Below are 13,017 nucleotides of genomic sequence, written 5' to 3' on the forward strand. Positions count from 1 at the left end.
GAGGAGTAAGATTTTTTCCGAATAAGAGAATATCTTGTTCACACAAAACAGTATTTCCTTCATTACAAACGCGTGTGTTTTTGTCTTGAAGGACGTGATGTTACCGCAGCAAACCAGAGGGGCGATTATTATGACACAGGTGGCCCAGCGTGACACATGGGCGATTGCCAGGCACTACTGTAGCTGGGTGGGTGGGTGGGGTTGACTGGATGAGTGGTTCAGTGTGGTGCCAGCCGCGGCCCGATACAGTGAGTAAGGTGCGCGCGGGATACCGACAGCACCACGCTCCCTCCCCACATACCCTCTCCGCCTCCCTCACTCCCGTACGTAACCTGACAACTCGTCTCTTTGCTCAAAATTTTATTATTATCTCCTTTTGTTTTGTCTATATTTAAGTTATGTTGGTAAGTTTTCTTTCCTAGACGGTGATATACTCTGAAGGAAAAGCAAAATGAAACTTTAGAGAACTTTATATAAGGTGTAACAGGTGTGCTAAAACTGTAGAAAGTTTGGCATGTACCACTCGTCATGTTGGCCCTCTTAATGACAAACGAAATTCGTTTCATTTTCACTTTGATGATTTGATAAGTTCTTTATAAAGAAAAGAGAAAGGTTCCACCCAAAAATTAACCAAATTTCGCTATAAAAAATATAAAAAAATATGAGTTTCCCTCATCGCGTTGCGTTCATGATATATAGCGGGTTTTTTCTGTTATGTCTGAGTATGTTTACGATAGTTTTTTCCGTAATTGTCAAGTTGCCACGCTGAGGGAAACCTACACGGGTATATGGGGAGGAAATAGATCTTGATTACATAAAGGTGCGGTGGTAAAGGGGAGGGAAGGAGTGATGTCAGTTAGAGTTATTTCCGACCTTGTGATGAGAAACACTATAATTCTTTTTCAATAAATCTTACCATTTCTCATTTTTTCTAGTTACATTTTTTATTAGCTGAAAGTTGTTTGTTATTAAAGCATCAAAAATGTATAAAAAGTAAGGACTGTTACAGTGTAGCCTTCACCCGATATGAAAGTATTATATTCATTGTTATGTAGCATTATATTCACTGTTACATAGCACTGTATTCACTGTGACGTAGCATTATAGTCACTGTGACGTAGCATTATAGTCACTGTTACGTAGCATTATAGTCACTTACGTAGCATTATAGTTACTTACGTAGCATTATGTTCACTGTTATGTAGCATTATATTCATTGTTACATAGCACTGTATTCACTGTGACGTAGCATTATAGTCACTGTGACGTAGCATTATAGTCACTGTTACGTAGCACTATAGTCACTTACGTAGCATTATAGTCACTTACGTAGCATTATAGTCACTGTTACGTAGCATTATATCCACTGGTACGTGGCATTATATCCAGTTACGCAGCAGTTTAGTCACTGTTGTAACATTATACTCACTGTTACATAGCATTATATCCAGTTTTGTAATTTTACGATGTCTGGCACAATGTCATTATAAGTCCCTCTGGTTGTCGGTCCTGGAGAATGATATCGTCCAGGCTGGTGCAGTGGGCGGTATTACCATGTTAAATGACCTTGATGACAGTGTAATTGTTTGTATACATTAACGAAAGAGGAGTCACAGCGGGAAAGTCATGGTTAGGATAGGGTGGTTTGGGTGTTCTAATGAAGTGAATTGTTCTTGTTTCCTCTTCCCATAGTGAAGGAAATTAATGCATAGAAAGAGGATTTTTTTTGTATACAAGGAGTTTCCCCTCGACTGTGTCTTCGGCTCTTCAAGTATACTATATACGACCATGAGGAAGATTTGCCCCACGTTATTTTATTTTCAGTCTACAATACTAGCTCATTTCTTCATCCCTAACTAGAAAATTAATGATGAATATATTTGATTATGGTAGAGTATCAGTAAATATCTTCGGCTCCATTTAGTATCACCAAACTTTATGTAGTTGTTGAAGCGAGTCATTTAGAAGTAGTAAGGTGTGGGGGGGGAGGAGGGAGGGGTTTAAATGTCACGTGTGAATCTTTAAGAATACAAATTTGGACGACTCAGAAATCAACGTGAAAAAAATAGACCTTCCCAAATGTGTCGTAACTACTGAGTAAATCTGTCTGGGAAGAATACTCCGGGTACCTAATTTATTTTATGTTGTAAGACGTTTATGCCGAAGTGTCTGGGGTCCCGAGCAGCAAGCAGATGGTGTTGTTCACAGTGTATTACAACGTGTGTAAAATGTTTGTCGTAACATTTGCGGGATTGCACTGTTCACATAATATATTTAAGGCCTTTGTGAACACCTACATCTGTTGCTCATGTTCCTAGACACCACGAGAACGCCGTGACACAAATGTTTAGTTACAAAAGAAGGGAAATTCCTCCTTCACCTCAAGACTCTCTCTCTCTCTCTCTCTCTCTCTCTCTCTCTCTCTCTCTCTCTCTCTCTCTACCTGTCTGTCTGTCTCTTTCTCTCTCCGGCGTATCCTACAGTCCACTATCTCACTCTTGTTCGTGAGAGATAGAGAGAGAGGTAGGGGGTTGTTATAATGTTATTACTGCGCTTCAACAAGGAAATCTTTAAGCTCGTAACAAGGTTAGTGGAACACTTTATAGTCCAACAACATTAACAAAATAGTCGGCGTGAACGCCAATAGGCGTAGTTAACTAGCCATAAAGTATATGGGACTAGACATATATTATATTGGGTAAGAGTAGAGAAACCCAATTGTTGTTTCTTCTTTTATTGAAAAAATATTGTTTATATAATTCCTGAGTGTAAATCAACCTTAACTTCCACTATTCATGAGAGTGAAGGGAGAGGACGGCGGCTATGTAAATAGACCGTTTAATCACGTCTGTTCGATGAAAGATTATGAGTGTGACTGCTATGAGTAATGGCCCATCGAGGGAGAACGGAATAGGCTCGTCGTCCTCCCTCGAGGGAAGACGGAGCCATCCACGACGACTCTCAAATAACGTCTTCCTCTAGTCAAGGATATCAAACTACTGCTCGCTTTGGGTGGCCAGAAAGCCTGTCACTAAATGCCTTAACTCAGCATAATATGACGCGGCTTCCCGTGGGCACACCTTATCACGTGCATTGAACATGTCACCTCATAGCTAGTGGAAAGTTACAGGGGATGAATCAGTATATAAATCAAATGTAATTAACCCATTTCTATAATTCTTCTGTTTATGAAACAAGGGCCATTACAGTAGCTCTATCCTTCAACCATGTCATGCAGTTACAGTCCCATTTTAACTAAAAAGGAGGATTTATTAAGGAAAATAGTAGTTTGCCTTACCAGAGAATCTCAGAGAGAGAGAGAGCGAGAGAGAGAGAGAGAGAGAGAGAGAGAGAGAGCACAGGTGTCATACTAACTATTGAATTAATTGACGGTATGCTAATGTTTGTTTACACAGTGCACGGAATGACTCGTCTTAAATCCGTATTTTCTTTTTAACATCAAACGAAACACAAGAAACAGACGAAGAACTATTATAACTAGTAAAAAATATTGAGAAAAAACCGTAGACGTTAATTAAGAAACATGGTGTATTAGTTATCAAATTGTCAAAGTGTATCCGGAAAACTGCATTCTTTTAATTATTCTGTTTGTTGAGAAATATATTCTGCTGTATATATGTATTAATTAATTATTTCAGAATACCATTTTTCATTCTAATGTGTTATTTCAAGTCACTACATACAATTAATACAAACATCACAAAGTAAATCCGGAAAAGTTCGCCTTGAAATAGTACTCGTAGGTAGGCGGCTCTGAGACAAGGATTATATATATATAAACTTCAAGGTGTTGTAGTGTGTTAGTGACGCGTTATGCAAACTGGCCACTGGAGCTATGTATGGATAAAGAAAGAGATAAACAGAAATAAGGAGAGAGAGAGCGAGAGCAAGAGAGAGAGAGAGAGAGAGAGAGAGAGAGAGAGAGAGAGAGAGAGAGAGAGAGAGAGAGAGCACCACAATATTACCTGATAGAAGCATACATAACACAATGACAAATGAGATTCACCTGATGCCGCACTGAATACCTTTTCTATTTTAAATTGGGTATCACATTATCAGCCCTGTGTTACTACCCAGAGCGTCATTGTGTTGAGGAAGTGTTTATTCTCTGTCCTTCATTCTTTTTTCCTCTCTTTCTCCTCTTCTCATTTCTTCTTCCTCCTCTTCTTCCCGTTATCGTCTCTTCATTCTTTTCTCCTGTCTTCTTTTTCTCTTCCCTTCCTACTTCTCTTTCGCTCCTCTCTTCCTCCTGTGTTTTTTCTCATTTCTTCCTCCTCATCCTCTTCCTCCTCTTCTCTTCCTCATCATCTATCTCCTCTTCTCTCTTCCTCTCATAACCTCTCTTTCTCTCATCTTGTTTGTCTCGTTTCCTGGGAAATGAGAAAAGGACAAGAAGGTGAAGATGGCCGCTACACCCCTCCTCCTCCTCACACCCTGATAAACAACACTGGACCTAGACAAGAGACACTATATGTTTTACAGTAACCACTCACTTCATTAAAAAACCTGGCTTCCAGCTTACCCTAATAGTCACACCTTCGCCGCCATTTTATTACCTAAAAATCAACCATCCTAATACATAAGTAGCTACCCTAGCTGTGTTGAGTTAGTTGAGCCGCAGATCTATGCGACATTCCGTGACTGTTGCCTCATAGTCAATATCTGCGACCTTTGTCGGCTTTGGGGGCCGACGATCTCGTTCCCCTGAGGCAAAGAAATGCAAACCTAAGCAGAGAGAAGAACAGTCGACACCTCAACCAGGCTGTAACTTAACTTCTTGGCTGCTGCTTCCGCTCAGATAACACCTCCGTGAGTCTGGCATAATGTAGAAACATCTTGCATTTGGTCCCATCTCACCAGAGGCTGTGAACACCAGAGGAGTGAAGCTGCCCTGATCAACATTCAGAATTCTCTCCCCATATGCCCTGATTTTGTCATTCTTGTTCCTCCTGTGTGCAGCATCGAGAGCTAGGTTACGGTGACATGCAGCCATTGGATCGAAAATCCTTATGTCAAAGAAGGCTCGCTGTCCCCGCGTCCAGAATCCTCGACCACTGACGTCTACACGGGCTTCTTTGGATGTGTTTGGAATCCTGTGACGGAGGTTCTCGCCGTCCAATGGAAGGAAAGGCGGTTCCACCGTGACGTCGTGGCAGATTTCTTTCCGTAAATTTGCTGTTAGGTCCCTTAATTCGTCATGCCTCATGCATACGAAGCCCCCTTTCTTACACATCATGGCGTGGTCGATGTCATAAGATGAGCAACACAGGCATTGGGAGGGCAAACCTTCTACTGGCCTACCATACTTTAGGACAATGGCTTCTGTGAATTCTTGTTTATTAAGGATGAAGCTTTTTGCTCTTATCGGTAACGTTGTCAGCCAGTTCGAGGCGTCCACCTCCTGCGCTATAGCTACTTTTTTTCAAGTTCTCCGGCAATTGCTGCAGCAGTTGTTACAGTTTATCACTTCGGGTGTGCTGCCGTTCTGTCGTAATGGACATTCGAATCTTGTTTAATTCGTTGGTATCCACCTGACTTGCTGCATTCTGAGCTATTGTGTGCTCAGCGAGGGCTGCCGTGAGATTGACGGAGTTCTGGTGGGATAAAAGCGACCTTGATGGCTTCTTCCAGAGAGTGGAGGAGGAGTCCGATATCAGGGATAGATACGCATTAGGTAATTCCAGCGATGCTTGACTCCAAAGGTGAATGCCGCAAAAGCCGCATGTGGCTCTGTTTTAGCAATATCAGACAGGGCGTGGATTTCCTTCATCCACTCATTTACCTTTCCCGTTACGTACTTGGTCTTGAAGTCATTAGTGTCAATTACCGCACCTAGATGTCTTTTGCCGTTCTTTGTTATTTTTACCTCACTTCTGCCGAATACCTCCATTGCCCGTTCATAGTGTTCTGGCCTCACAATGAGGAAGGACTTGCTGGCGTTTGGATGGTACCCTATTTGTGGACCTCGTGATGTTACCAGGTCCCACCACTTTTTGATGTCCTCCACTTTTTCTGCTCCTATCCGATCATCAGCGTAAGCCACTTGCTTGACCTCGGTTGTTTCATATTTTATTGTATGTTGGAGCACAGACAGGCCTAGTGCGTACATTGCCATAGCGACAGGGTCCCCCTGCGTTTTTCCCTCAGTTGACTGTATGGTGGTATCTCCTCTTAGGGCCTTGAAGCTTGTTATATAGAGGTCTGATGGGTTCCTATAGGTGTTTTCAACGTACATTGCAAAGCTTGGACACTTGATCTTGATGTTGTGCAGTGTAGCCTTGCGGTTGATTATGTTGAATGCGTTGGAAGCGTCGACCAGAAGTACTGCCTCACAATCACTCTGCTCAAATACCTTTCTCATGGCGTGAATGGCAGCTTCACCGCCAGCCTGGTGACCAGCACATACTTGCAGGTTTCCTGCAGCTGTCCTGACATCATTATTTACCTCCTCCAGTATGCATTTTCCAATGATCCGTCTCAGCACTTACCCCACTCCTACAGGCCTATATCCTGGATTTTTATCCAGGGGAATGAGGCGGCAGGCCGTCAGAGCATGGAGGTGGTGGCAGTACGAGGTTGCTAGCTTTCTTGGGAGGGCGGCGTAGGCATTGCAGAGATCACTTGCTGCGGCACCAAAATTGTTAGTGCTGAGGATGACTCTCCAACCGTCTGCATCCAGGCTTGAAGGGCCTGCCCCTCCCTGTGTTTTCTTTGTTTTTTCCACACCATCCCTCCTGTTATTTTCTCGAACATGACAGTGTTTGAAGGGATATAGGCACCCTGGAACCTGATGCCTTCCTCTGCACTTGCAGGGGGAAGTTTTTCCTTCAGTTGTTGTAATGTTTCTTTGTTTATTGGCAGAACACCACCGGAAGATTCCTCTGAGAGATCTTACCGCCGAGGACACTTTTCCCTCACGCATCTTGTTACCAAACTTTCTGGCAACCTCCCCGGTGTTTCGCTTTCCGTCTCCTATGAATTTTAGACTCTCCTGCAGTGTTCTTGCTTTGCATAGAAGATCATCAAGGTCCCCTTTCTGCCACATTGTCAGTCTTCTATTCATTGCTGCCACATTTTCTTTGCACTTAGACCTTGCGTGTGTCCTCTGACAGAATATATAGGGTATTATGGCCAGTATTTGAAGAGTTAATGGGGCCAGGGGGGGAGTCGTGAGTGTAATTGATTATGAGGCAGAGAGAGGGGGGGAGAGAGAGAGGGAGAGAGAGAGAGAGGGTAGAGAGAGGGGAAGAGAGAGAGGGGGAGAGAGAGAGAGAGGGGGGGAAGAGAGAGAGGGAAGAGAGAGAGGGGGGGAGAGAGAGGGAGAGGAGAGAGAGAGAGAGAGGGGAGAGAGATGGAGAGAGAGAGGAGAGAAAGGGGGGAGAGGGGGGAGAGAGAGGGAGGGAGGAGAGAGAGAGGGGAGAGAAGGAGAGAGGGGGAGGGGGGGATAGAGGGGAGAGAGAGGGGGAGAGAGAGGAGGGAGAGAGAGAGGGGGAGAGAGGGGGAGAGAGAGAGGGGGGAGAGAGAGGGGGGAGAGAGAGGGAGAGAGAGAGGGGAGAGAGAGGGGGAGAGAGAGGGGGGAGAGAGGGGAGAGAGAGAGAGGGGAGAGAAAGAAAAAACGGGTGAGTGAGCAAGAGAGAGAGATACGAACAAATGGCTTTACTAGGTAGTAGGTATTAGGCAGCTACCAAACAGGGAGGTACTACCGCCTGGGAAGATATTGGAAGCATAATGTGTTGTCTATGGTAGATCTTGCTGCCACATGGCATCACGGATCATTTGTTTGGTGGTTGCGCACTTGGGTGGTTCAAAGAGGTTAGCTGGCGATCACCTGACCATTTCTGAGTAGGCTTCATTGAGCCACTTCTCCACATCGTCTCCCGACAAGCCTTTCCAATTTGTTGACTATATCATTCACCTCATGAACAGTGTTTCCCGGCTGAGTAGGTTCACCACTATCGTCTGACATGTCGTCATCAGGTGATGGATCTCTGCCGTAGGGATGTTGACAGTTGGTCCCTTTCCTGCAACCCACACATCGTGTGTTACTTCTCACACAAATACAGGTTGTGCATTTCTGATTCCGACCTGAGCACTAAAAACACATTTCCCAGCCATGATGTCGACCATATACCCTCTTCCCACCCTCTACCTTGTACGATGATGAAATACTAACCACAACTAATAACACTACATTACATAGGTCTCTTAATGGTTATACAAGACGATTTAAACATAAGGGTGTCTTGTTCTCTCCTCCTGTGATTCATGAGTGTAAAATGAGTTATTGCTGCCCTGGTTAACACCCTCGCCCTACAAAAAAAGAGAAGGGGTTATTCTTGTCGCATTTCCTGTAACTAGAAACTGAAAGGGTAACTTATTCCGGTGGTTTAAGAGGGGGTTGGTAGTTCTCTCTCTCTCTCCTTCCTCTTTGATGGTCCTGAATTTATGTTTACATCTAGTGTGCCGTGTGAATTCATGTTTACATCTAGTGTGCCGTATGAATTTATGTTTACATCTAGTATGCCGTGTGAATTCATGTTTACATCTAGTGTGCCGTGTGAATTTATGTTTACATCTAGTGTGCCGTGTGAATTTATGTTTACATCTAGTGTGCCGTGTGAATTTATGTTTACATGAAGTGTGCCGCGTGAATTTATGTTTACATCTGGTGTGCCTTTTGAATTTATGTTTACATCTAGTGTGCTGTGTGAATTTATGTTTACATCAAGTGTGCCGTGTGAATTTATGTTTACATCTAGTGTGCCTTGTGAATTTATGTTTACATCTAGTGTACCGTGTGAATTTATGTTTACATCTAGTGTGCCGTGTGAATTTATGTTTACATCTAGTGAATTTATGTTTACATCTTGTGAATTTATGTTTACATCTAGTGTGCCGTGTGAATTTATGTTTACATCTAGTGTGCCGTGTGAATTTATGTTTACATCTAGTGTGCCATGTGAATTTATGTTTACATCTAGTGTGCCTTGTGAATTTATGTTTACATCTAGTGTGCCTTATGAATTAATGTTTACATCTAGTGTGCCGTGTGAATTTGATTTGTGTTCATTTGTTTATTCTGCTTCTCATCTGCCTGTTATCATGCATCTCTTTCGGCCTCAGAGGGTCTTTACCTACATGGGCTTCAGGAGGTAATTGTCAATCATTGCTTTGCTTTTTTTTTCTCTCCACGATATAGAGAAAGGGAGGAAGAATGTAACTCACCCTCTCCTGTTATGTGGTGTTTTAAGTGTGTGTTTGGACCAGGGAGGGGAGGAGTGGAATGGAGGTGGGGAGAGTCTTGGGGTCTTGTTTGTTGTTTATTGAAAGTCTGTTTACATTTACTTTCTTACTCATAGTTATCTTCTAGTCTACATAATTAAATTTATTTCAGTGTTATGTGAATCCAGATTTATTTTTATTTTTTTAATAACTAAGATGATTCAATATTATTTCTAAACTCCCTAAAATTATGTCTAAGATCAGTGTGTTATCCTGAACGTTCAAGAAAGAAAGATTATAATGTATATTTATCTATGTCTCAGTATACTATAGCAAGATATAATAATTAGCACAGGTAGAAGAGGTTAGTATTTGTGTACCTTGACCTTAAATGTACAAACTAGATTTTTTTTTCTCGTTTTTCTGTTCAGCTACAAATGTTATGGTGTTGGTTTTCGTCTTTCAGTGATCCAAACATATTTACAGTGAGGCAAACTTTCTTTTAATGGCACAAACAGTATTTAGAGTGTAAAGAATTATCTGGGTGGGTTAAACAGCATTATTAGTAAGGCAAGTTTATTATATATTAAATCGAGTAATATATATGGTGCTTCAAACAAGTTTTTCACGGCTCAAACAACATGAGGATTGAGCGAGAGGTATTTGTAGTGCTTCTGCTTTCACAAAAATCTATGAATATATATTAGGAATTTATGACCGGCTGACAGTGCCATAATACCTAACACCTTTACTAAATTGAATGATAGAACGCCATGTGTACCTTTCATGACCATATGACACCTGTTGCCACTATCACAATGGTGTCATCTCTGGTGAAGTGTCATATGTCTGTATTATAATTGTGTCTATAGTGTCACATGTTGCTACCGTTACAGTGTCACTTATTACTATCACCTTCACCTCAATAAATTTACAATACAGTGTCATTAATTTACATCAAGATTACCATACATGACTACAATTCACCACCTATATAGTGAGATACAGTGACACCATCTGACACACCTAGCTACCACTCATGTCTGTTATTGTGTTACTTGTTATTGTTGTAGGGAGGTAAAGTAATTTAGGATTGATTCACACACCTGTTATTATTCACTCACACCTGTTGATACTTCCTCACACCTGTTATTATTCACTCACACCTGTTGATACTTCCTCACACCTGTTATTATTCACTCACACCTGTTGATAGTTCCTCACACCTGTTATTATTCACTCACACCTGTTGATACTTCCTCACACCTGTTATTATTCACTCACACCTGTTGATAGTTCCTCACACCTGTTATTATTCACTCACACATGCTGATACTTCCTCACACCTGTTATTATTCACTCACACCTGTTGATAGTTCCTCACACCTGTTATTATTCACTCACACCTGTTGATAGTTCCTCACACCTGTTATTATTCACTCACACCTGTTGATACTTCCTCACACCTGTTATTATTCACTCACACCTGTTGATACTTCCTCACACCTGTTATTATTCACTCACACCTGTTGATACTTCCTCACACCTGTTATTATTCACTCACACCTGTTGATACTTCCTCACACCTGTTATTATTCACTCACACCTGTTGATACTTCCTCACACCCTCACACCTGTTATTATTCACTCTGTTGATACTCACACCTGTTGATAGTTCCTCACACCTGTTATTATTCACTCACACCTGTTGATACTTCCTCACACCTGTTATTATTCACTCACACCTGTTGATACTTCCTCACACCTGTTATTATTCACTCACACCTGTTGACAGTTCTCACACCTGTTATTATTCACTCACACTTGTTGACAGTTCCTCACACCTGTTATTAGTCACTCACACCTGTTGATACTTCCTCACACCTGTTGATAGTCACTCACACCTGTTGATAGTTCCTCACACCAGTTATTATTCACTCACACCTGTTGATAGTCACTCACACCAGTTATATATACTCACACCTGTTGACAGTCACTCACACCTGTTGACAGTCCCTCCCAGTCACTCACACCTGTTGACAGTCACTCACACCTGTTGGTCGTCAGTTCTCGTCTCGGATTCCATCTAATTTCACTCACACCTGTTGACAGTCACTCACACCTGTTGGTCGTCAGTTCTCGTCTCGGATTCCATCTAATTTCACATTGAGTCGACTGATTTCGTAAACGATAAGAGAGAGAAGAGAGAGAGAGAGAGAGAGAGAGAGAGAGACGAGAGAGAGAGAGAGAGAGAGAGAGAGAGAGAGCCGATTGTTATCCGACTTTTTTGTGAGCATTATTATACTAGGATTATTACCAAACAAAATTCCTGGGTAGTTCAGCTCTTAATGGTGCTTCAGGCGGCCCTTAACTGTCGTCCTGGTTATGGTAAGGAGAGTTTAATGTCTTCCTTGTCTCCGGTTCTTCCTGGCGATAAAGATTCTTGTTATGACGCAATTTAACCCAACCTAATCTAACCCAGCCTTACCTAACCTAACCTAACCTAACCGAAACCTAACCTAACCATTGCTGAAAACATTAAGCTGGTGTTTTGAACATTCCCCTCTCCCTGTGCTTCATAACCAACCAGGATTAATCTGGCACTTTGTATGAGTGACAAATGTTAATCAGAGAATGCCAGGGGAGTGCCACTTCTCCCGACATCAATAGTGCCACAACCCGGTTATTTTGAGGGCAGGAAATGGCACCTAGGTGTCATTACGTGTCAAGGGTGGCAGAGGCGCGTGGCTAGTCTTTGTGGGTAGAGAGAGCGAGAAGGGGGGAGAGAGAGAGGGGGGGTGGGAGAAAGAGGGGGAGAAAGAGGGGGGGAGAAAGACGGGGAGAAAGTAAAAAGGGTGAGCGAGCAAGAGAGAGAGAGATACGAACAAATGGCTTTTGTGAACGGAGCCGACGAAACAGACAGACAGACAGACACAGACAGACACAGACAGACAGACAGACAGACGAAAATACAAAAGCTTTTAAAATAATACTGGTACTCACTCCCTTCAGCCTCACCTTTTACGGTAATTATTTCTGCCTCAGGTGTACCTCCCCCTTCCCTCCTCCCTTTCCTCGTCTTCCCTTTTCCCCTTTCCTTCCTTACTTTCCTTCTCCTCCCTTTCCCTCCCCTCTGGCCTCTTCCCTTTCCCCCTCCCCTCATTCCTTCCCACTCCCCTCTTCCCCTTGCCCTCTCCCCTCATTCCTTTCTCTCTTTCCTCCCCCCCTCTCCCGTTCTAATACCAAACATGGGTCTTTGTTGACTGTAGATGGTGGACTGCTGCTCATAGGGACCAGACAGGTGTAACTGGTCATAAAGTCCAAATGTTACTGCTTGAATAGACGTTGCAGGCCAATATCTCGTGCACATTTATTTTTTTTTTTCATTTCGGGCGTAGCACCATTTAAAACTCTCTCTCTCTCTCTCTCTCTCTCTCTCTCTCTCTCTCTCTCTCTCTCTCCGCTTCCTATTGGTCAGGAGAGGGACCTGCACGTCTTGAAATTAAAAAGCAGGAATCTCATTGGTTAGTATCCAGGACAGGGGCGGAGACTCGCTGCATTACGTCATAAAAATAAATGAATGTCACCTTGAACTGTACACTCAATGGATTAAAGATAAATTTAGAACGGGTGTTAAACAAAATATAATCATTCCTGTAACATAAAAAAAATACATTTATTTTCCTCATCTCTTAAATATATAAACCATGAGAGCTTAATAGAGACAAATTATCAAAGGAAATAAAACAAAATAAAACGTGCTTGATATATAAT

General features: G+C 42.5%; 1 long non-coding RNA gene across 4 annotated transcripts in view; it reads left to right on the forward strand.

The window, feature by feature from the left end:
* The first annotated feature begins 227 nt into the window (after positions 1 to 227).
* LOC121863224 overlaps positions 228 to 13,017 on the forward strand; it is a 72,276-nt gene continuing 59,486 nt past the window's right edge. For 2 of the 4 annotated variants that reach the window (XR_006088358.1, XR_006088359.1), the window contains exon 1: positions 235 to 323. This is a non-coding gene — a long non-coding RNA (uncharacterized LOC121863224). Of the gene's footprint in view, positions 324 to 13,017 lie in introns of all 4 variants that reach the window. The other 2 variants (XR_006088360.1, XR_006088361.1) reach the window with 2 other exon arrangements.

The sequence above is a fragment of the Homarus americanus genome, unplaced genomic scaffold (assembly GCF_018991925.1).
Source record: "Homarus americanus isolate GMGI-L3 unplaced genomic scaffold, GMGI_Hamer_2.0 scaffold46197, whole genome shotgun sequence".
Taxonomy (NCBI): domain Eukaryota; kingdom Metazoa; phylum Arthropoda; class Malacostraca; order Decapoda; family Nephropidae; genus Homarus; species Homarus americanus.